Source organism: Triturus cristatus, chromosome 4_1 (assembly GCF_964204655.1).
Source record: "Triturus cristatus chromosome 4_1, aTriCri1.1, whole genome shotgun sequence".
NCBI classification, from domain to species: domain Eukaryota; kingdom Metazoa; phylum Chordata; class Amphibia; order Caudata; family Salamandridae; genus Triturus; species Triturus cristatus.
The window spans coordinates 1,239,455,441-1,239,479,802 of NC_140585.1; the positions used below are offsets into that span (position 1 = coordinate 1,239,455,441).

The 24,362-nt window shown below is 47.3% G+C and overlaps 1 protein-coding gene across 2 annotated transcripts in view; it reads right to left on the reverse strand.

Annotated features, from left to right (window-relative positions):
• RARG (retinoic acid receptor gamma) overlaps window positions 1-24,362 on the reverse strand; it is a 442,759-nt gene that overhangs the window by 377,436 nt on the left and 40,961 nt on the right. The window lies entirely within an intron of this gene.

The following is a 24,362-nucleotide window of genomic DNA, read 5'->3' on the forward strand; positions in this document are numbered from 1 at the left end:
GATTTAACCCAGATCTCTTGACTGGGGGTGAATGTTTGATTTGGTCTGCATTTTGTCCATCATCTTTGTGTCTTTTGCTTTCTCGCCCTAAGTGCACCGGGTATGCCTAGATGTGGGTACCGGGCTCACTGTGTGAGAAAGTGCCATCTTTCTTGCATGGTATGCCCCCACTTTTTGCTGCATTGCTGATGTACTTTGACTGAGTGTGCCCTGGGCTCCTTCCAACCAGGTACCCAGGGCCTGTGTTCCTTCCGTAAAACTGCATGAAGCCTAAATCCAATTGGCATCTCTGGCCACATGTCAGCCCCTGGTAAATGGTACCCTAGGTACCCAGGGCCCTGTGACCAGAGAAGGCCCCTAAGGGATGCAGCACTTATTGGGCCACCCTTAGAGGCCCTGTACCCTGACACACACACACACTGCCTTTGCAGGCTGAGTGTCTTGGTGCAGAACAAAACAGAGAGTCGACATGGCACACCTGTGTGCCATGCCCACAACACACACTGCCCTGGCATACCTCAGTCACCCCTCTAGCTGGGTGCCCTATGCCAGTGGTGTGGGTACAGGTGCATGAGCCCTGTACCCCTACAGTACCCAGGTCCATTCCTGGGCACTGTAAGTGCAGTGCTGCCAGTAAGAGTATATGGTGCTGGGAGGTCGTCATCACGAACTCCACACCACCATGATGGCTGCACTGAAGACTGAGAAGTTTGATATCAAACTTCTCAGCACATTAAACGCGCACTGATGCCAATGTGGGATTTAATGTACAATGCACGACAAAGGGCAACTTAGAGTTGCCCCCTGAATCTAACCTACAATCCATGTCCTATCTGTGAGGCTGCCTAGGCTGCCACACAGCAGACGTTGCTGGACCCCTGGGTAGAGAGCCATCCGCTCTCCTGGGCCTGTAACAATGCACATCCTGGGCGAGGTGCTAGGTCTCCTCACCCAGGATGGGCAGGGGAAGCTTCAAAGGCATGCCACCTTTGTGAGCTTCTCCAGGCCACTTGCTGTACTCAGCAACTGGCCCCCACCGGTTCTGACCCCCACTCTGGCGGGAAGACTGGCGGGCAACCCCAAGGGAAGAAAAGGGGTGTGCCAGCCTCTGCCAAGCCCACCCCTCAGGTGGGGGAGGCAAGGTGAAGCACATCTCTGGGCTCTCGCCATCTTGAAGATGGGGAGCCCTGCCCAATCAGGACTAGGCTACTGCCCCCCTCCCAGAGGAGAGTGGCAGGATAGGGGGTGTACCCACCCCAGGGAAGGGACCCACTGGTCCCTGCCCTTTACCTACCTGTAACGCCCCTAAATTTAGTATTTAGGGGCACACTGAACCTTCCTTCCTCAGATCCCGAATCCGAAACAAGCAAGAAGAACATGAAGAAAGAAGACCTGCCGTGCAGCTGCTAACAAGAGGAAGACACCAACTGACTTGGCCTCAGCCCTACAGGCCTGTCAACCCTCAAACCTGCTCCTGCTGAAACCCGGCGTCTCCAGTGGTCAGCAACCTCAAAAACCACGGAGGACCTGACTGCCTTGTGACTCTAAAAAGACTGGGACTCCCACGAGCAGTGGTTCTGCTCAAAGCAAGTAACAAGCACCTGGTGCCAACCAGGAATCGCGACTCCTGCACACTCTGCACCTGCCAAGCCTGGCCTGTGCCGGAGTGGACAAAGACCATGAGGACGTCCCCCCGGCGACTGTGACCCAGAGTCCAGCACCCAAGGACCCACCTCGACGCTCCTGACGACGCCTGCAGTCTCAGAACCAGGGACCCCTCTGTAGGAAGGTGGATATCTGACTATGGTTACCCCCAACTTTTTGCCTAGTGTCTAGCTGGTTTTTCGACTTAGTTGGCCTGAGATCCTGCCATTCAGGGTCTCAGGCTGTCTGCTCTCTCTTTAAAATGGACTCCATGTACCCTAGGTACATTCCCAATTGGTAAGGATCACCTTATTGGACCCTGTACAGTGTACCCTAGGTACCCAGGGCATAGGTGTACCCTAGGCCTCCCAGGGGCTGCAGCATGTATTATGCCACCCCTGGTCTGGCCTTCCAATCAGACACAACTGGCTGATCACTCAGCTGGGGCAAGGTCGTGTAATCACCCCTTGCTTAGATATAGTATGCCTATATCTACCCTTATATATAGACACATGTGTACCTATCAGTCACTCCTATGGCAGGCCTTAACAATCCTGGAGGCAGAGTGCTTGGTAACATGTGAGATGGTGCTCTAGCATGAGCTGAGCCTGTCTGCAGCTTTCGAAACCAAGTCCTTATAGCTGTTCTATGATATAGCCTACCATATACTCTTAAAGTGCCTTATAATCTTAGACGGTTATGGTAACTATGGTTTGGCTTTATCGAAACATGTCGTGTAAGGTGTCTAACACTGTGGAATAATACCCCCATGCCATTTCTGGACATGAGGATATTATTCCCCCCTTCTAGAGGGAAAGACATGTTAAAATCATACTTCACTGTTGGCCTCTGACCAAAGCCTCAGCATCACAAAATGGATGCTGCTGCCACGACACAAGTCTGACCTCCTGCAGCTGGGAGTGATCCCAGCCAGGGAGGCCTGGACAATAGGTTTCCTGCTTGGGGAGGTGCTAGCACCTCCCCAGACAGCCTTTAGTGTATTGGGGCAGGGTGGGCTGAAAGGAATGAGACATGCCTGGGGCACACAAGGTGTTCCTTGCATAGTCCAGTTCAAACCGGCGCTGGGGCACTCCAGCCCCAGCTCTGGCGCGAAACTGGACAAAGGGAAGTGGGTGTAACCACTCCCTCCCAGGTCCCACCCATAAGGCGTGACCTAGCAGGTATCCCAGCTCCCCAGATTAGTATAAGAGTGGGAGTTGGGCCTCAAGACTTTAGATTATCCTGAACCTGCAAACTTGAACAGAAACTCTGGACCTTCGACATTCGACGAAAGAAGAAGACTGAAGAATCTCCCTTGTGGCCAAGGAGTGGCTACCCTGTGCAAACAGGCACCATCAAGAGACTACCCTTTGCTTTGCCCACGTTCTACGAGGAACCGACTGCAGAGCCCGACCAGAGCCTTGACTTCCAGACTTCTCCGACCCTGATCCACATCCACAGCAGAGCTGAGATCCGTGGAGGCGACGAGCGACGTGGGACCGGCTACCTGGGAAAAGTGGCTAGTAACTTCAAGCGCAGCTTCTGAGGCACCCTCGAAGTTGTGCACCGGGGATTGAGAAGCCCCAACCCCAAGCACCATCTGCACCGAAGATCAGCCCCCCACACTCCACGAGTCCTGCGTGGGGCCCTTCTGCATTTTCCTGCTTGCCGCGTCTGTCCGGTTGCTTGCCCGCTGGCTAGTGGCCTTTGTGACGACGCACCCTGAAATCTTCTGCGCTGGTTTGGCTCCTCCAGACTGGCTCCCGCTTCTCTGCAAAGAAGAAGCACCCCAGACCTTCCTGGTCTGCACCAGAAGCAAGTCCTCCGTTCTTCGTGGGTTCCGCTTGCCAAGGCTTGGTGAGTCCTAGTCCAACTTCGACGCCGCCGACAGCAAGAGCCTTTGTGGGACAGCTCGCCTCCGGGTCCTGGTCGTCCTCGACGCTTCCTGGTCCTCCTGGCTGCAGCGACAAGCTTCACCTTCACCTGCAATCTTCACGACATCGCCTGGTTCCTTCCTGGTTCCACGTGGTCACTGGCTAGTGACCTTGACTCTGTCCCTTCTGCTTGCAGGTCTCCTCTCTTCTTGATCCCAGCCTTGGGATCCACCGGACACTCTTCACTGACTGCCTGTCAGCATCTTTCTTCAGGCATCCATAGGAGTCGACGACGAAAACCGACGCATCTTCACCCCTATGCACCCGCAGCCTGTGGGCTAGGTAACTTGGGTACTCCGGTGCTCATCAGGATAGTGACTATCCTAGTGTCTAGTTTTCCAGTCTCGACTTCCTAGCTACTCCGGAAGTGTCCTAAATCTATCGTTTTCTAAACTGTACTATTGCTAGTGACTTTTACGCATTACGCGTGAGTGTTTCCACTCTGCACACGAATCCCGTGGGCCTCCCACTTCCTAACTAACGCTAGTGTAGTGTAGCCCCAGCGATTCCCTAGGCCTAGGCCTATTCTATTTCCGTGACAGTGGTCCTTATACCACTTACTTAGTATATGGTTTGCGTGGCCCCTAGGGCCTAACTGTATTACTTACCTGTGTGACTTAATGTATGCTTAAATAAGACTGTGTTGTACTTACCTCTAATCTCATAAAGAGTGCTGAGGGTTTGACTAGAATAAATACACTTTATTTTATATATATATCTGTTGTGGTGTCCTTTCATTTGGTATTCAAGGGATTATATATGGTATCACAGCTGGCTCCACATGCCATTCAGAGTTTAGCCTAAGACTGCTCTTGTCCATGCTACCATTAGGATAGCTGGTCTATAAGGTTGACTTTACAACCAATCACCATAAGGGTATTTGGACTGATATAAGGTTTACACTAGAACTAGTGACATCATACATCAGGCCAACTTCTCACCTTGGTGAGCAGCGGTTGGGATCTGAGCTTGCTGTTGTAATACCATTGTAATCTTGAGATACTAAATTGAAAGATCACACAGATATTGTCTAGGTACATATAACATAGATTATAATACTTAAGTCCTACTGGACTTAGTGGTTGTAGGTTGAAGGGAGTAACACACCCTGACTACAACTACTAGAGAGGTTTAGTAGATACAACTAGTGTAGGTAGGTGCACACCACACCCTCACTAGAATCATGTCCCTGAATGGAGATCACACTGATGCTCCCTCAGGAGAGGAGAATCCTAGACAGGTTCCCTCTAGATATGATGCATTCACTTTCCAGGAGATGAGACAACTGTGTACCTCCAGGAGATTAAAACAGGGTTCCAACCCTACCCTTAGACAGCTAGTGGAGCTTCTGGAGGCCTATGATGCTGAAAGAGCTGCCAAGTATGGTGCCATAGATGTAGATAAGGGCCTACCCACCACAGAGGAGTCAGATGGGACTTCAGATGAAGAGGTAGACAGCCAGGGCCAAGTAGGAAGACTTAGCCAGGCTAACCTAAGCTTACATGGGAGTTTGCATGGGGTCCCCCCATACAGACCCCCAAGTAGGCTTACACAGAGAAGCAGGAGGGACAGATCCCCTTCAAGGGAATCCATCCACTCCCATGTCTCTAGCATCTCTAATGCTTCCTCTCACAGGGGAATGACTTCCCCTGAGAGAAAGGAGCATGAAGCCAGAATGAGGGAAGCTAATCTGAGGATTCAGAGGGAAGAACTTGCCCTTGCCAAGGAGAAGCTTGCTCTGGCTAGAGAGCAAAAATTGTGTGGGTCAGAACCCACTGGTGGCAGCAACATTCCTAGAGATAGGGATAGGTCTTATGACCATAGAAACCTAAGCAAGATAGTGCCCACATATCAGAATGGGGATGACATCCACAAGTGGATGACTGCTTTGGAGAGGGCCTGCAAAGTACAGCAGGTACCCCAGAGTCAGTGGGCAGCTATCTTGTGGCTCTCCTTTTCTGACAAAGGTAGAGACAAGCTCCTCACAGTCAGTGATGAGGATGCTAACAATTACAAAGTCCTGAAGAGTGCTCTGATAGATGGGTTTGGCTTAACCACTGAGCAATATAGGTTGTTGTTCAGAGACACCCAGAAGACACAGACACAGGACTGGTCTGATTTTGTGGATTGTGCCACTAAGGCTTTGGAAGGTTGGTTAACTGGCAGCAAGGTGCAGGACTATACAGGATTGTACAACTTGATTATGAGGGAGCAGATCCTTAGTAATTGTCAGAACCAGCTTCTCCATCAGCACCTGGTAGACTCAGATTTGACCTCTCCCCAAGAATTGGGAAAGAGGGCAGATAAATGGGTCAGGACCAGGATTAGGCCTAAAAATCAGGGTGGTGACCAAAAGAAAGATACCACCAAGCCTCAAGAGAAGGGTGGGGATAAAGCAAAAGAGAAATCTTCCTCAGGGCCCCAAAACTCCACACAGGGTGGTGGGTCCCAAGCTCCCTCCTCTACCACAGTTAAAAAGCCTTACTGCCATGAGTGTAAAACTCCTGGGCATTGGAAGCCAACTTCTCACACCCTCCAACCGCGACCAGCTGAGGGTAAGATTCCCGATGCGAAAAGACACCCCTGCACCCCCCTGTGCCCAGCTCCTGGGTGCCTACCTAACCTAGAGCTTCCCAACTTACTTCTCGAAGTGGTGGTCGCACCTGAAGAATCTTCGTCCCCGAGCTTGCAGCCTTTGTTCGTCCTTGAGCTTCTCCATTGAAATCCATTGAGCGCCCGACGGCTCAAAAGCACCCTGCACCCAGCCGCTCGAGTACCCCTGGGAGTGCAACCTCTGTCCTATTTTTATTCCCCACTTGCCCTGAGCAAGTGACCAGGAGCCCAGCTCCCACAGTCGCGTGGCCTTCCTGCTAGCAGCCACCAACCAAAGGCCCCCTGCTCTCCATAGGCTAACATTGGGCATAACTCTCTCTGCACCTGTCTGCCCCTGTGCCGCTGAGGGTGTAACAACTGTACTTACCTGACTCTGGGAGACCCCTGTGTCTATGCCCAGGACCTTAACTCTGCCAGTCGAGTACTTACCCAAAAGCCGATAACTCACTTTTCTTCCATAGGGTAACATTGACTGGTTTCACTTGGAAATTCTTCTAAGTGTCGAGATTTGAAACTTTAAAATATTCACCTAAAATCAGCCGAATAACGAAAACGAAATTACTCACCTGTTATCAGGAGAGATCCCAGTGCTGGATCTTGGTGCCCAGCACTGACCCGGAAAAGTAATTACAACCGTACTTACCAATAACTTGATTTTCCTCCATAGGATAACATTGCCTGGTTTTTGCCAGAAATTCTTCCAAGTGTCGATTTTTTAAACTTACAAATATTCCTTAAAAATCACCTGTGTAACAAAAACGATTTCTTTCAACTGTTTACAGGAGATGTCCCAGGACTGAATCTAGGATCCAGTCCTGTGGTTAGAAAAGTAATCCAAAAGGTAATTAATTGCATTTATTAAGAAATTCCCATTGAGCTCAATGTTATAATTGTGTTTGAATTGTGTTGCCTATTGCAACAATTGTAACTATTGCATTCAAAAGTCTATTGCCTATTGAAAGTATTTAACTAACGCATCTCGTTCTGAGAAAGTATATTTTGATACCTATTATTGGTTCTAAAATAAAACAACTATATTTTTATATACAAACCATTGGCCTAGAGTTCAGTTCTTGAGTGTGTGAGACCATTTACTGACTGAGTGTGTACAACAAATGCTTTACACTGTCCTCTGATACTGCCTTACTGCTCGACCAAGCTACCACTTTAGAGAGTAAGGTTATATCTAACTTTACCCTCTGCCAAACCTCTGGGGACTGTGGACTCTGTGCACACTGTACGTATTTGGGAACAGTATATACAGAGCCACTTTCTTACACTGTGCCACTGGGTTCAAGCTAGCCTGGCTGATGAAGGGTGATGCTCTGAATCTGGTCCCAGGATGCTTGTTTCCGGTCCAGGGAGGACCAGGTTTGGCAGTTTGGGCTGGACTGTTCCCATGAGGCATCGGGTCAAGATTGATTTGCATATGGCTGGTTCTAAACTGGGGTGTCATGGTGAGCAAAAGAAAAATGGATTTAACCCAGATCTCCGGACTCAGGGTGCATGTTTGATTTGCTCTGCATTCCGTCCATCATCTGTATGTCTTTTGCTTTCTGTGCGCTGGTTATGCCCATATGCCTGGGTCTAAACTGAGGTGGCATAGTGAGCAAAAGAACAATGGATTTAACCCAGGTCTCATGACTGGGGGGTGAATATTTGATGTGCTCTACATTCAGTCCAACATATGTGTGTCTTTTGCTTTCTTGCCCTAAGTGCGCCGGGTATGCCCAGATGTGGGTCCCAGGCTCACTGTGCCACAGGATTCAAGCTAGCCTGGCTAATGAGGGGAGATGCCCGAAACTGGTCCCAGGATGCTTGTTTCCAGTCCAGGGAGGACCTGGCTTGGCAGTTCGGGCTGGACTGATCCCATGAGGCACTGGATCAATTTGCTTACGGCTGGGTCTAAACTGGGGTGGCGTGGTGAGCAAAAGAATGATGGATTTAACTCAGATCTCTTGGCTGGGGTGAATGGGGGGTGAATGTTTGATTTGCTCTGCATTCCATCCATCATCTGTGTGTCTTTTGCCCCCTGGATACAGGCAAGTCAAACAAATTTCCTTTCAAAGAAAAGTGCAGCTGAATCATAATTACACAGGATATACAGAAGCAAAGAGTGTAGTACTCCATTAACCATAAACAGAACACAAGGGGTTAAATTGGTAGAGTCCTATAAAACCACAAAAATGAAACCTTGTCATTATGGCACAACAAATGGATTTATATAAGGCAGTAATCAGTGTTTTCTTAACTCAATTGTGGTGTTCTTTGGTAAAAACAACGTAGAACTGTAGTCATAAATGTGTGAATCTGTGTTTATTAGTAGACTTGTTCCCAAAAATATGTGTCGTTGGCCACATTTATATTCATCGGCATTACATAATAAATTCATTTATGCCATGTCAGTGAAAATAAGTGTGGTCCAAGTAACACATTATTTAGCTCATGCTGTTCTAATAAACACACAGTCACGCGTTTATTAGTACTGGGTAAATTTGAAATTCGAGATTATTACCTCAGTACAGCAAACTTGCACAAGACATTCACTATTTACTGCCTCACACTGCCTACAACTAAGTAACACAAGGAATCAACTATCCAAATAGTCATGGGGTCTATTGAATGCGATTTTACAATACTGCACAAATTTAACTCCTTGCATACTGGTATTAGTTAAATACCTTTTATTAAAACAAGTACATGATAAAAAAAACATGGCATAAACCATATGTGCAGATGGGCAGAGTATAGTATGCTCTTTATTATGATTGTTGCGGGTTGGGAGGGACATGATGACATTTTCATACTTATAGATATATATATGTATACCTCTTCCAGTGTAACCAAAACTCCAGCCATGCATACAGAGACCTAGTGGAAGTGGTAAATGTTTAAAGGTATGATTGATGGCTCTTCATATTTAAAATACTCCCTAGTCAGCAGCCTGACACCAGCATTTATTGTGTGTGTGTGGTTATATTTTGAGGGTGTATGTTGCTTGTTATGTGGTGATAAATTGTAATGGGGTTGTGTAAGGTAGTTGGTTATTAGTTGGGGGTGGGGATTAAATACACAATCCTTGTCAGTATGAAATTTAAAGTCACTAAGTAAACCTGAGCTCAACGCCCTGGTAGCTATGGCAGAGAGTAGTCAGGCTTAGCTTAGAGGCAATATGTAAAGTATTTGTGCTGTATTAAAACAGTAATAAACTCAAAATGCAAACAATAAAAATCACAAAACAAATTAGAAAAAAGGAGTAAAATGTAATAAACAAAATAACACCAAAATGACAAAAATCCTGTTTTGGGAACCGGAGTTACGAATTTATAAACTTAAAACAAATATATTGTAAGTTTAGTAAGTAGGAATAAACTGTTGCAGTGGGTGTAGCAAGCAGAGTGTCAAGTAAAGTGGCAACCAAGTGGCAATGTACAACTATGAGCGTTATAATCAAGCACAGTATAACCATTACAGGTGTCAGAGGAAAACCAGGTCAACAATATATCAGAACAATACTTTAGTGGGCGATTCCATAGTGGCAGGGAGGTCAGGAGCTGCTGTGTTGATCATGGAGGAGGCATCTGAGTGGGACTACTGTAGGAAGCAGATTAGAAGTGCTTCCCAGAAATCTTTATGCTGAGATAGAGGGAGTAGTTCTTGAACATATATTTTTGCTCAATCTCTGCAGTTTACTATGTCCTGTATCCACCTAGATGCTACTTTTTGCATCCAATGTATGACCACTCTCCTCTTAACTAGAAAATCGCTGCAGTCTTTTAAGAGAGTCAATAGGGGAACCCAACAAAGCCGCAGTGGGCAAGGGTGTCACTGTGCAGCCCACCATGTCACTCAACAGGCCAAACACCCAGGACCAATATCTGGACTTATAAGGCAGCTCAATGCAATATGCAGAGAACCTGCAATAATTTGCCCTCGCCCCACACTTCCTCCATGGCATTGCAGCATCGGTGGTAAATGTAGCCAGTTTTTTGGGGTGATGTAGGGACGGTGTAAAAATTTAAATTGTGTCGATATGTAAGGGGAGCATTGCGTACCTAGGCACAGCGATAAGACCAACATTTATCAGATATCTGGCCCCCAGCTCCCCCTCCCACTCCAACCTGCTAGTGTAGCTTGGGATCAAGGCATGCAAGATCACTTCTTTATAGAGAAAGGAGATGGATTTGCCCAGAACCTCACATTGTATGTAGCGTACGTGTGCCGAGCTCAAGCGGTGGGGTAGAGAAGTCTGGAAAGGCCTCTTTAGCCACAGAGTGCAGCCTACACTAAAGCACGATTGTCATGGGCGATGTTCCTGCCCAATCCCAAAACTCATGCAGGCTAATGAATTTCCCATCGGCGAAGATATCCCCAGCTTATCAATATTTGATACTGTCAACATGTACGCTGTCAGTTTCTTGAGAATGGGTGGGAGCAGGATGTTATACTGGGCCGGTAAGGGTGGGGAGCATGTCGACGTTCAATTTGCCCTATTGGACTGAGCCCAAAATGCCATACATGCCATACATGTCATGCCGACCACATCCACATCATCCATGTGCACGAAGGGTTGCAGACAGATCATAGTCGGGGGGCCTGAGGCGCATAATAGTGCGTTCTATCTGGGCTGAATCTGTACCGAGGAGCGAGTATTTAATCTAGTGTGCTTGTGCCACTAAGTAATAAATATGAAGGCCCAGCATCTCTGGGTGGCCAGAGCCAGAGGTTACTTCAAAACGTCCCACCTCACACATGGCTGCCTGCCTCTCCAGACTAGACAGCTGTGCGTTTTTCATAATTGCTTGATGAAGATGGCCTGTATCCTAACTGGGATGTTGGCAAATAGGTACAAGAATTTTGGAGCTACTACCATCTTGATAATTGAGATTTAGCCAAATAAGGAAAGTGGTAAGTGTATCCACTGATCGACCCGCGTTTTAAGCACTTTTAATTAGAAATTGCACCAAGAAGCACAACGTGCAAATGATAGAACAGGTCATGGTACAACAGGACCTAGGTGCAATTTGACGCTGACTATGATGGAGTGGGGGTCGGATATACTAACAAGGTTCACACTGGTGAAACATTTAACTTCTGACTTTATAAATCCTTTTACAGTTTCAATCCACCACATGAGTACACTTCTAAAGCCTCTTGTAGCCTGTTGTGTCTCTGTAGCTTTATGAGGAGGTCAGTCTTATGATCCTTGGAGTCCACTTCTTTGTCCTGGGTACAAATTTTCAGGCTTTTCTCAGATCTCAGACAACAGATTCACTCCTCTTCTGGTCTTTCACAGGTCCAGGAGAGTTCTGAAGTGGGTACCTGGAGGTGCCATATTTTTGCCTGGCACTAGCTATTAGGTGGGAATGACTCCTGGGCATATCCTAACCAATGTGGTTAAGGTTTCCAAGGCTAAACCTACCCACATGGGGCATTTTCAAGATGGCTGAAGTCTTCAGCCACACTAAACTGTGTTAGCTATATCTACTTGTGACAGGGAAGGCCTGTTTGATGTTAATCAAGTCCTTAGGCCCAGCCTCAGGCGATCATGTCAAGGGTACAACAACACCACCCTACACCCAAGACTTTTTGTCCCTCTTCAGGGAGCAAGTTCACACCTCATTCACGCCTATTAAAATTCTAATTACTGGCTGGCAGAAGGAAGAGCAAAATGCAGATTTAGCTTCCAGAGACTTTAGGTAGGGCAAAGGTGTTCTTTTTAAAAGTCACCTTTCAAACTACTGACATGCCTACAAAGCCTTCCATGAACAAGGACCAGCACACTTGAACAACTGCCTCAACTTCTACCAACCATCTTGAAACCTTTGCTCTGTCTCCCTCACCATGCATAGACTCCGCGCATCTGAAGTAGCCACAGAGAAGGATGGTCCTTCTCCCATCTCGCTGTCAAGTCCTGGAATGCCCTCCACCTCCAAACATCTCCCGCACTGGCGAACTTCAGGAAAAAAACTCAAGACCTGGCTCTTTAACTAGGCCAGCATCACAGTGCATGGATACCCTCATAGGTGATAAGCCGCGCTCTACAAGTGATGATTGATTGATTGATTTGATCTTTCCAGAAAGAGTATTACTAGTCCGACTTCACTCGTGAATTTGAATTGTAATAGATATTTCAAAAAGTACAAAAATTACATTTGTAGTTAGTTCCTAGGCAGACATATAATTATTAAACTTAATATTGTATCCCATTGGTTTCCTATGAAACACCAAACCCTGCCGCAGTGAAAATAGCTAGTCTCTGTAAGGTCATGTTTAACATTAACTTTGACATGTCCTACTTTAAAATACCATACACACTGTCTTAACGGGCAGTAAGACTTACTTAGTGGTGACATATAAATATTTATAAAGAGGGGTTATTTTGAGAGATCGAATTTTTGCTTTAAACCTGCACAGCCAGGCTGCTGGTGGCAGGCCTGCAGTCATCTTTACATTGTCACTGTAGGACATGGCACAATGACTGCAGCGGTCCTCTTGTGACATTTAAGTTAAAGACCCTGGTTGGTCGCAGGTCATGGCTTTTGGCTTGGTCCTGCAGCACTAACTTGTTCCTCGTACAAGAGCCTTCACTCAACCATAGCCTCAACTGTTTATTTTTGTAAAGTTTTCATGAAAATCGCAATTGTACCATGGCAAATTTGTTATTTTTTCTGTTCTTACATCAATTTCCACACTTCTGAGTGCCCCTCATCAATTCCCTCCAATTGGAAACCTCTCATAGTGCCTCCAACTTTCTGTGTTTTTTCCCTGTGGTGCTGTAATCTCGGTTTTGACCACAATTGGGATTTTTCAATTTGGAAGTAAAACATTTTCATCCCCTATAAAGCAATCACATTTCAAAATCCGAATGTGATTCTCAGACATCATTTTTTTTAACATACTTTATTGAGGACCTTGACAGTACATCCAATACAGAGATTCATACAGAAGGCCTTTTTTTCATCTTAAGACAGTTACCACAAATACATTGCATGAGTCCACTATACCGTGTTCATACAGTACGGCAGGAGATGCACTTCAAATACTTCCAAAAAATAGCAATAAGTTTCAAGAACATTGCAGTTATGTCACATAATTATCAATAGCTTAAAGCATGTATTTTCAAATAACTGAAATAAAACAAACCCAACTACGTCCCCTCCCTCCCTAACCCCCCACCCCGTACTCCTGGTCAGTCTATGCTAATGTCAATAGTAGCCGAAAGGGGTCTAACAGGGTATTTCTAGAGGGTCTATATTACTCATAAATTGCAGTATGTGGGCCAGAATTTATCAGCTGCGAGTCAATTAATCATAGAGCGGTATCGTAAATTATGGTGTTGGGGTACACTGTGGGGGCAGTAAATCAAGTAATTTGAATTTGTGTAGCAGGAGATCCCATTCCATTGCGATGTTTTCATAGTCCTTTCTCTTCTTCCCTCTGAAGGGCTACACTCTCAGCTTTCCCCCACTGCATCATGTCATCTTGCCAGCTAGCTAGATAACGTCGGGCACCTGGGGGACTTCCACCTCATGGTAAGGGCTCTTATCGCCAATATGAGGGCCAAATCTACAAATCTTAGTTGTACCTTCTGTGCACTCGTACGTTTACAAAGGCCCATGAGGCAGTCCAGGGCGTTGTCCGAGATACGAATGTGTGTGACCTCGCCTAAGGACTGACGAACGCCTCTCCAGTAGTCCTGGAGGCGGGGGCAGGACCACAGTCTATGAAGGAAGTCTGCCTCGTCTCGTTTACACCGGGGGTAGCAATGATGAGCTTCAGGGAACATGCGGTGGATCCTCTATGGGGTGAGATACGACCTATGAAGGACCATTGTCTGTATGAATTTTAGTTTGGCGTTATGGTACACTCTGTGAGGGTGTTCAAGCATGTACTTCCAGGCGTTATCTGTGATTTCTGTAGTACAATCCTTAGACCATTTTGATGATTCTCAGAAATCATGATTTTAAATAGCAAAGATGTACAAAATTGTTGACACTTTAAGCACAGCTGACACCGTTCCCAAACACTAATAACTCGCAAATGACTGGATCAGCACGCTTTCAGAGTAAAGTTCTACTGCCGTGGCAAGTTTGGTGTAAATTTGTTCAGTGGTTTTTAGGTCTCGCCTGAGCCAGCGCATGCGCTATTTAGTATACGGGTTTTCAAAGTGCTACCAGACCTCGCTGGCCTAACGCTTGCATTCACGCGATCGTGCACACGCGCAGCCGCCAATCACTGCTGCGCGCTCACCACTCGCGTGCGATCACTTTCGCTTTGATCGCGATTACTTTCGCCGTTACTTTTACAGCCGCGCGGCCAATGCTTGTTGTTTTTTATGTTTATGATACAATAGGTTTTTAAAGACAATCCAGTTTCTACATTGTATGGTTAGTTGCCAAACACTTTTTTTGTGCCTGCATAACTTAATAACCATGTTTGTTATACCGTGGCACACTATCAATAGAATGAACTGCATTTCCCATGGTTCTCAAAGGCACGCTCCCCTGAGAGGTTGCGATCAAGCGAGGTCACTGCCCACGATGACGTAATCACATGGAGTTGCTGCCAACGCCCACCACGGGCAGCAAGCTTCAGAGAACAAAAGCTGTACTGCTTTCTCTCATGTTAGAGCCAGCAGGAGAGAGGGCCAAGATAGGTACTGAGCGGCACTGCACCTTTGAAGACATTATCTTAGCGGTGAAACACCTGCAAGTTCTGTTCATTCTTGTATTGTTTTCCCCCTTCCATGCAGACATTTTACTCCCTATATACTGTGGCTACTTTCTCACAGTGTGTGACTACAGGGGCGTGTCCCTTTCCTCCTCCAATGCTGCATTAGGATATTCCATACTAGGGTGAGAGAAGAAGGTTTGCAGTGATTTGTCATATGTGTCATTACACTAAAATGTGTTGTATGTCTCCATGTCTGATACACATAGATGTCAGTGGCTTTGATACGCTTTGCTCACAATATGAAAACACGAGTGACACCTGAGAAATGAGCAAGAATATATTTTGTGATTCGAGGCATGATATATATGGGCTTCAACAAAGGAAATTCACGCGACTTTGCACAATCACAAAAAGAACAAGCATTGGCATAGCCAATAGGTCTCCCCATTGGGACCTTATAAGTATTTAGCCATGCAACAGTTGATATTGTTGCACCAAGGATATTGTGCTGCATAACTAAATACTCATAAGGTCCCAAAAGGGAGACTTATTGGCTACGCCAATGCTTGTTGCTTTAGCTGTAAATAACATTTACTGTGGAAGCTAAAATGGGAAACACAACTTTTTTGACCCTGCATACTTTTTTTCCTTACAAACTAGGCTAGATAGCTCAATCAATGAATAGATCGATAGATATATGTATAGTCGGTGCTTAATTTGAGCCAGTGGTTGCAGGTGGGGCCCCCCTGCACTCATTTTTGGGGGCCAGCCCTTATTGTTCCTCAACAGACTTCGATCCAGAGCATGAGATAGAGCAACACAAAAGAGGGAGAGAGGGAGGAAGGAAATTAAACAAAAGACAGAAAAACAATGGCAAAGCGAGAAAGAAGGGATGGAAAAAACATGCAAGAGTTCAATGAAGGAGCATGGAATGTGTCTGGTTGTGGGCGAAACAGGTATGAAGTGGAATTAAGACTACGCAGATTTGGTTTTCTTCACTCCAAACTTTGGTAGCACTGGCAGTGTACTTCAGAGCAATACTTTGGGCTCCGTTACTTATTATTTTACAAGTTAACCTCTGTGTATAACTATATATAGTCATTGCATGAAATACTAGTTATGAAACGTGATAGAGCATCTTGGTGGTGATATCACGTACCTCATCTCAATTTGCATCACTTATGACATTGTTAAAGCTGAAAACGATCGATGTATTCTACATCTATTTGTCATCAACAGAAATTCAGTATTATTTCTATACATTCGATACATTCTTGTTAGAGACACATCTTATGGGGAAGGTGGCACTGAAATTTCCAAGTTCCATTAAGGTTAATGATGCTGTGCATTACTGGTTATCCAGTATTAGGGGTGTCTTTCATAGATTCACATGCCTGAATCATTCCCCGTCGTCGAGACGGAAGCCTCTGGTACATAAAAAAGTAATGTCCTATAGACATACATAGAGAAAAATAGGCCTAAGGGCCTCCCCTTAGCAGCCTATCCTAGTCCTTATGTAAAAAGGACCAAACTCTTAGAGTCAGCCAATCAGCTATCACCTCCCTCTAGAACCTTCCTGGCAGGAGCCTCAGTCCCTCAGATTTTCTACCGCACGTTGTGCTAGGGAGTCTCCAACCTGAGTTCTCCTCAGGATTTCTTCAAGCCAGATTGTTCACTTTTTTTGGTGACTTTCTTCTTCAAGGATTTCAACGCTGACTACTTCAGGCCTCTTATTGCTGCAGTGAGTGTTTATTTCATCTACAACTCCTGGCATGTCTGAATCCCAGAAGAAAGCCCTTTTCAGGGCTTGCTCTTCATGTGGGAAGAAGAGGCTTCATGTGGACGACAAGCATGACCTATGCTTGTATTGCCTTTATCCGGACCACGTCCCTAAGGACTGTAAAATATGTAGGTCTTTCCCTCATAAGACCTTGAGAGACAGGGAGGGTCGCCTGCTTATCTGGCTGGACAGGCTCAAGGACAGAGAGAGTGTGGTGTCCTCAGAGGCGAGCTTTTCCGGAACCTCTGAAGTCTCCCTGAAGAGGCCGAGAGTGACATCTCCTGGCCCCTCAGACGCTCCTCCTATGAAGACACACAAGAAGTCTTCAGAGGCAAGATCTTCAAGATCTTCAGTGTCTGACAAGGACTCTCTCACTTTCAAGAAGCCTACTCTGTCGGCCACAAAAATTGCGACACCTTCCTCGGCGCAAAAAAGGCCATCAGGACATGTCTCCACAGCGACGACGACCGTGTCCACATCGACAGCGTCGTCTGTCTTCTCGTCGACGACGACTACCCCTTCATCATTGTCAGCAGGTACTCCTATCTCGTCTATTATACTGTTAAAACCGTCGTCGACGTCTAAGTCATCGTCGACGACGAAGATTGTCCCGTCGACGACGACCTCGTCGATGAGGAGCCCACCGTCGACGGAAGAGTCGACGAAGAGGATGTCGACGACCAGGGCGTCGACGACGAAGGCGTCGACGACGAAGGCATCGTCGACGATGATGTCGACGACGAAGGCATCGACGACGAAGGCGTCGACGACGAAGGCATCGACGATGAATGAATCGTTTACGACCGCATCGTCGACGAAGACATCGTCGACGAGGAAAATATCGTCGACGGGGACACCGTTGGTGACAGCCATACCGTCGACGACCCCGTCGTCGTCGTCCATGGGACAGAAGACAGCAGGGGTTTCTGTACAAGGATCTGCTTCTGGCAAATTGGCCAGACCACAGATTACACCGGAAACGACATCTCCAAGCAAGGTGCAAACCAATTTGCCTATGGAGATTCTTCAGAGTGAAGAGTCTGAAGAGGAGCTCTTTGAACAGGCTACTTCCCCTTCTGAACTGTATGTCAAATGTCAAAGCACGGACGAGGAGCAGGAAGATATGAGCACGCAGGAGCGCCCCGTCCAGGAACAGGTTCGCACGGAGGTCACTCCGATGGTATGCCTTCCTCTGTCAATAGTTCATGACCTCAAATTCCTTATCCGGGACTACAAGCAACGTTTCCCGGAATCGCCGGCGCTGGACGCAGGGGTCCCAGTGCCAACTACAAACCCACCAACGACAGCCCCAAGGCAATCACGGCCGGTTACGCAGGTCTGCCACGAGAAACCGCCGCCTCAGGTGATAGAGTCATCGGATGAGGAGGCTGAGGAGATGGAAGAAGGAGAGGTCCAGGGAGACCAGTCGGACCAGGATGAGGAGGAGGAGTATGTGGCATCCTCACCACCTTCCCCACAACCGCGCCAATCTGATTCACCGCCAGTGGATATTGGTGGTTTTCATAAGGTAGTTGAACGGGCCGCGACGCGGTTCCATATGGTCATGGAGTCGACGGAGACTGAGTGCTTCCTGCATGACTTTAAGGAGCAGACGAAGAAGACGACGAAATCGATCCCTATCATCGACTTTCTCTGGGACCAGGGAAAGAAGCTAATGCTGACGCCGGCTTCCGTTCCTGTGGTTGTTCCACGCCTGGATAAGAAGTATAAGGCTCCGTCCACGGCACCAGCTTGCCTGACTGGCCACCCGAAACCGGATTCGGTCGTGACCCAAGCGGCCCAAAAAAATTCTCGTAATCCCTCCTCTCCTCTGTCAGCACCACCGGACAAGGATGGCAGGAAATTGGACACAATTGGCAAAAGGTTTTCCACCACTTCGGCAATGACCATCAAGGTGGCCAATTCCATAGCCCTCTTAGGGCGTTATAACCGCCAACTTTGGGAGGATATAGCCCCATATTTAGCAGAACTTCCGAGCACAGTTCAGGAAGAGGTAAAGGCACTACTTTCTGAGGGCCAGACCTCTGCGGCCGAGATCATCGATTGCGCCATAGACGTGGCCATGACAGGCTTTCGTCAACTGGCTGGGGCTGCGGTCCTGCGCCACCAAGGATGGCTGAAGGCAACATCGTTCAGGCAGGAAGTGCAGACGAAGGTGCTGGATATGCCCTTCGACGGACAACATCTATTTGGAGATAAAATTGACGAGGCGCTCCAAGCTATTAAGAAGGACACTGACACGGCTAGAGCGCTTGGAACCTTGCAGGCAAGGAATCAGTCCTTTCGGGGCAACAAATCTAGAGGCCAGTCCTCCTACAGAGGATCCTTCCAGAATAGGTCCTCGTATTCCTTCCAGAATAAGACCCAGTACCAGCAGAAGCAGCAACAAGGTCGGCAGTCGTCTTATGGAAGATCTACCTTCAGGGGTAAGAACCAAAAGAGGGGCACCGGCGGACGCCAGTGACCAGTTACTCCAGCCAGTCCAGCTACCATCTCCCTCTTCACAAATTGGAGGAAAATTGACCCATTTCCTGGAAAATTGGCGCATCATCACCTCAGATCGTTGGGTGCTCCAACTCCTCAGATTCGGCCATTCCCTAGAATTTACCACCATCCCGCCTGCAACCCCTCCCCGCAGGTTCCCACACAAGCATCTACGGCTGCTGCTCCGGGAAATATCGGAGATGTTGAGGAAAGGAGCGATCGAGCGGGTTCCATCGGCTCAGAGGGAGAAAGGATTCTACTCCCGCTTCTTTCTGATACGCAAGAAAGAAAAGAAGTGGAGGCCCATTCTAGATCTCAGGGCACTCAACTCTTTCCTGAAGAGTCAGTCGTTCAGGATGGTGACGCTCCAAGAAATCCTAGGCATTCTAGAGGAAGGAGATTTCATGACATCCTTGGATCTTCAGGATGCCTACTATCACATCCCGATACTCAGGGGGCACAGAAAGTTTCTACGTTTCGAGGTGGCAGGACAGCACTACCAATTCAAGGTCCTACCGTTTGGCCTCAAATCCGCTCCGCGGATTTTCACCAAGTGCCTTTCTCCTGTGGCAGCTTTCCTACGTCAAATGGGTCACCAAGTTTTCCCCTACCTCGACGACTGGCTGGTCAAGGCGCCCACGGCTGTAGGCGCAACCAAATCCTCCAACGCCTGTACCAATCTTTTCCAACATCTAGGATTGACTCTCAATCTTCAGAAATCACATATGTCCCCAACAAGAAGCATCACCTTCCTCGGGGCGACCTTGAATACGGAATGCGCGAGAGCATTTCCTTCAGACGAAAGAAAAAACAAGATCATATCGCTGGCCACGGCGGTGGCATCAAGGAAATCCCTAAGAGTTCGCACCTTCAAATCACTCCTGGGAATGATGTCTTCTTGTATACTACTCATCCCTCACTGCAGGCTTCGGATGCGTCCATTGCAGGAAGCTCTCACGAACCAGTGGACTCAGAGTACAGGTTCGTTCGAGGACATTGTGAGGATAACACCGCGAATATCCAAGAGCCTCGAGTGGTGGAAGGATTACAGAAACCTGTCGAGGGGACTGCCGTTCCTGCTTCCAGCAGCGCCACTTGTGATCACCACCGATGCATCTCTAGCGGGCTGGGGAGCTGTCCTTCAGGACCTCAGAGTAAGTGGCAAATGGTCAGATCAGGAGCAACGCCTCCATATCAATCTGCTGGAGTTGAGGGCTGTGTACCTAGCGCTGCAAGCCTTTTTACCACGCATCCAGAACTCCCAGGTGCTCGTCAGAACGGACAACACCACGACGATGCACTATCTAAACAAACAGGGAGGAACGCGTTCGCTCACTCTATCGCGCGAATCGCAAAAGATCTGGAACTGGCTTGTTCTCCATGGGATCACCCTCAGGGCGGACTATGTCCCGGGAAAGGACAACACCATTGCGGACGCCCTAAGCAGGCAGAAATCCCTCTCCCACGAATGGGAGCTCGACGAGAGTGCACTAACACACGTATTCTCAGAATGGGGAGTCCCAGGAATCGACCTGTTCGCCACCAGGGAGAACGCCAAATGCCCAAGCTACGCAAGCTGGCATCCCCAACCAGAGTCGCTCGGAAATGCCTTTTCCATAGGCTGGTTCAGCGTATTTGCGTACGCTTTTCCACCGTTCCCGATGATTCCCAGGGTCCTCAGGAAGATGAAGGCGGAGCCCTGTACCCTGATCCTGATTGCCCCGTACTGGCCGAGGCAGCACTGGTTCTCGGACCTTCATTGCCTCTCCATCAGGACACCGATTCGTCTAACACAGCACCCGAACCTGCTGACAATGTCCAATGGGCAGGTGCAATTCCCGAACCTGCAATCGCTCAGGTTATCGGCCTGGCTCCTGAGCACAGAGAGTTCTGTCATTTGAACATCCCGCAGGAATGCAGGGACGTGCTAGCAAAAGCAAGGGCGGACAGTACCAACAAAACCTACTCTCAAATGGAAACGCTTCTGCGTATGGTGCTCGGAGAAGGGCCTGAGACCACTTCATATCACGCCTGAACAGATATTGCCATATCTCCTGCTCTTGGCACAGTCCGGATTAGCGCATGCATCCATAAAGGTGCATCTGGCGGCAATTTCACGTTTTACCAGGACTTCCAAAGGCCCGTCTCTCTGGTCCAGTAGACTTATCAAACAGTTCCTTAAGGGTCTATATAGGTCCTTTCCAAGACCTCAACGGGTCCCACCGACATGGCACCTCAACTTGGTCCTTAACCAACTCATGAAGCACCCCTTTGAGCCCATTCATCGAGCTTCCATCAAGTACATCTCATGGAAAACGGCTCTGTTACTCGCTCTAACATCTGCCAGGAGAGTCAGCGAGTTGCAAGCTCTCTCCATTCAGAAGCCCTTCATGCAGTTCAAACAGGACAGGGTGGTGCTGAGGACAAATCCCAAGTTCATACCGAAAGTGCCTTCAGACTTTCACCTCAACGAGCCGGTGGTCCTACGTTCCTTCTTCGCAAACCCTACCACGGCAGCAGAAAGGACGCTCCACTCTCTGGATCTCAAACGGTGTCTTAAGTTTTATATAGACAAGACAAAAACCTTCAGAAAGTCATCGCAGCTGTTTGTGGCCTACAGCAGGCCAAGGTTGGGTATGCCTCTAACAAAACAGAGCATTTCAAGGTGGATCTCTTCAGCAATAGCATTCTGCCATGAAGGGGCCGGACGGCCTTTGAGAGACAGGGTGGAAGCACACTCCACCAGAGCGATGTCCACATCAGCAGCGCTGTTCGCTGGAGTGCCGATTTTGGACATCTGTGGAGCGGCGACCTGGAAGTCACCGCACACCTTCTCCAGACACTACTGCCTGGATGCCGAACTTACGAAGGATGCGGCAGTGGGCCAGGCGGTGCTTCGCCATCTATTCCAGTGAGGTGAGCCTTCCAACATCCCGCCATCCTGGTATGCACATTCTTTACTGATTTACTGTTTTCATGTATGCCAATGTTTCAAACTGATATGATAATAGTGTATTATCTCAAATATCTTTATGGCATGTTACATCAGAAATGTGCATAATGTATTGCTAACTACTCTGATTCAGGCATGTGAATCTATGAAAGACACCCCTAATACTGGATAAGAAACGCGTTACTTACCTGTAACAGCAGTTATCCAGTATTGGTGTCTTTCATAGATTCACATGCAACCCTCCCGCCTCCCCTGGAAGGACTCACGTCTCTCTCTAACTATATTACGCCTACCTAGCTTGGTGCGTACGAAAATCTGAGGGACTGAGGCTCCTGCCAGGAAGGTTCTAGAGGGAGGTGATAGCTGATTGGCTGACTCTAAGAGTTTGGTCCTTTTTACATAAGGACTAGGATAGGCTGCTAAGGGGAGGCCCTTAGGCCTATTTTTCTCTATGTATGTCTATAGGACATTACTTTTTTATGTACCGGAGGCTCCCGTCTCGACGACGGGGAATGATTCAGGCATGTGAATCTATGAAAGACACCAATACTGGATAACTGCTGTTACAGGTAAGTAACGCGTTTCTTACTTCAACTGCAGCAGCATTAATTTCTGCTTGCACTGATGACACAAAAAATCACATCAGTAATGACATCGCTGGTTACAATACAGATCACAACTGTTCTTTTCCATTGTTTTCAAACATTGGAAATAGAGACTTGTTTCCACACCTTGCTTCAAGAGTCTCCAGGGGCGCAGTAAAACAGCCATGTTTTGCACATAAAGAACTGAGCTCGGTACGTGGACAAAGGCAACAGTCTGTCCCCAAAGCAGTTTGGGCATGCGAGAAGGTTTTGTCTGGGCTCATTTAATACACTTATGATCAGAGCCCAGGAACTAGGTAGAATTAGCAAAAGGATGCCTGAGATCTGTGGGTAATTTGGTCAGAACTTCAGAAGCCACAACTTACATCCAGCCCTTACTGAGCATGGCTGAAGTGATGAGGGCATTTGTGATGTCATCTTAGACATTATCTGTGAAGACTTGAGCAATTCATTGATTGCTTAGGTCACAATTGCTGGTGAATATCAATGTAGAGGTCATGAGCAGTGCGTTGAGGAGGAATGATGGTTGCGCATGTAAGTCCATCTTGAGATGCTCTCATGGGTTTTATATGTTGTTGTCTAGGACAGGTAATATCTTGCTAGACAGCTGTAAGGTCTTTCAATAATAATAACCTTTTGTTCAGCTCTACAAATACACGTATTCCATTCTTAAGCTCTGCGAAGGACAGTTTTACCTCAGGACGGACTGGCCGTACCAGGCATCAAGCTTTTCCTCAGGAGGCTGGAAGGGTGGAGGGCTTTGTGTGAGGGTTTTGTGTACTGGGGATTAGTTTTGCAGCAATATTGCCCCCCCCCACCCTTCCAGCCTCCCGGGGAAATTGTGATTTTAAATTTCTTATGGGTTTAAAAGCACTTGCTGCCGAGTTCCTTATATAACCAGCATTTTTTTAGGCAGCAATACAAGTGTTAAGGTATCTGTGGTGATTAATGTTTTTGGTGGAGAACGGTTGAGTTTGGTCTAGTGGCAGTTTTGACTCACCTAAAGTAGCACAGAGGGTTAATAATGTGTGCTGCAAAGAACATGTAACATGCAGATTACAGAACTGTATTTTATGTGCATAGCTCAATGGGATACCCCTTTTGTCACAGAGATCCTTTTTTTTAACTTTAGATTCATAAGTTATAGCACAGTAACAATGTACTGCATCAAAGAGCTGCAAGGAAACTGCATCGTACAGATTAGAAAGTTGTTTTCTCCTAGTCTTTCACTATCCTAATGTTGCTAAAAAGGGTTTGTAACGGTAGAAATACATTTATATTAGTAGAACCAACCCCCCAACCACTGTGGCACGTTTTAAATCCTACATTTGTGCTTCTCCAGACCAAGCACTCTTAAAAAGTGCCTACCAGTATAGAGGACACGTGACTCTTACAACTTAGTTCCCTTTTGTCTTTACACATGTATGATTCATTGTCTCTGAATGTGTGTGTGATGTAAACTGCTCTGACATCCTACACTTGTATGAGAGGCGCTAGAAAAACGAATTAAATACATTTGAGAGAGGCTTTGGAGAAATTAGAGGCACTGTTGGAGGGTAATAGTGAAGGAATCATTGAAGGAACACAATAAAGATTGTCACACTGGCCCTCTCTCAGTGATAGGCTTAAAACTACCAGGAATTTGTCTCTAG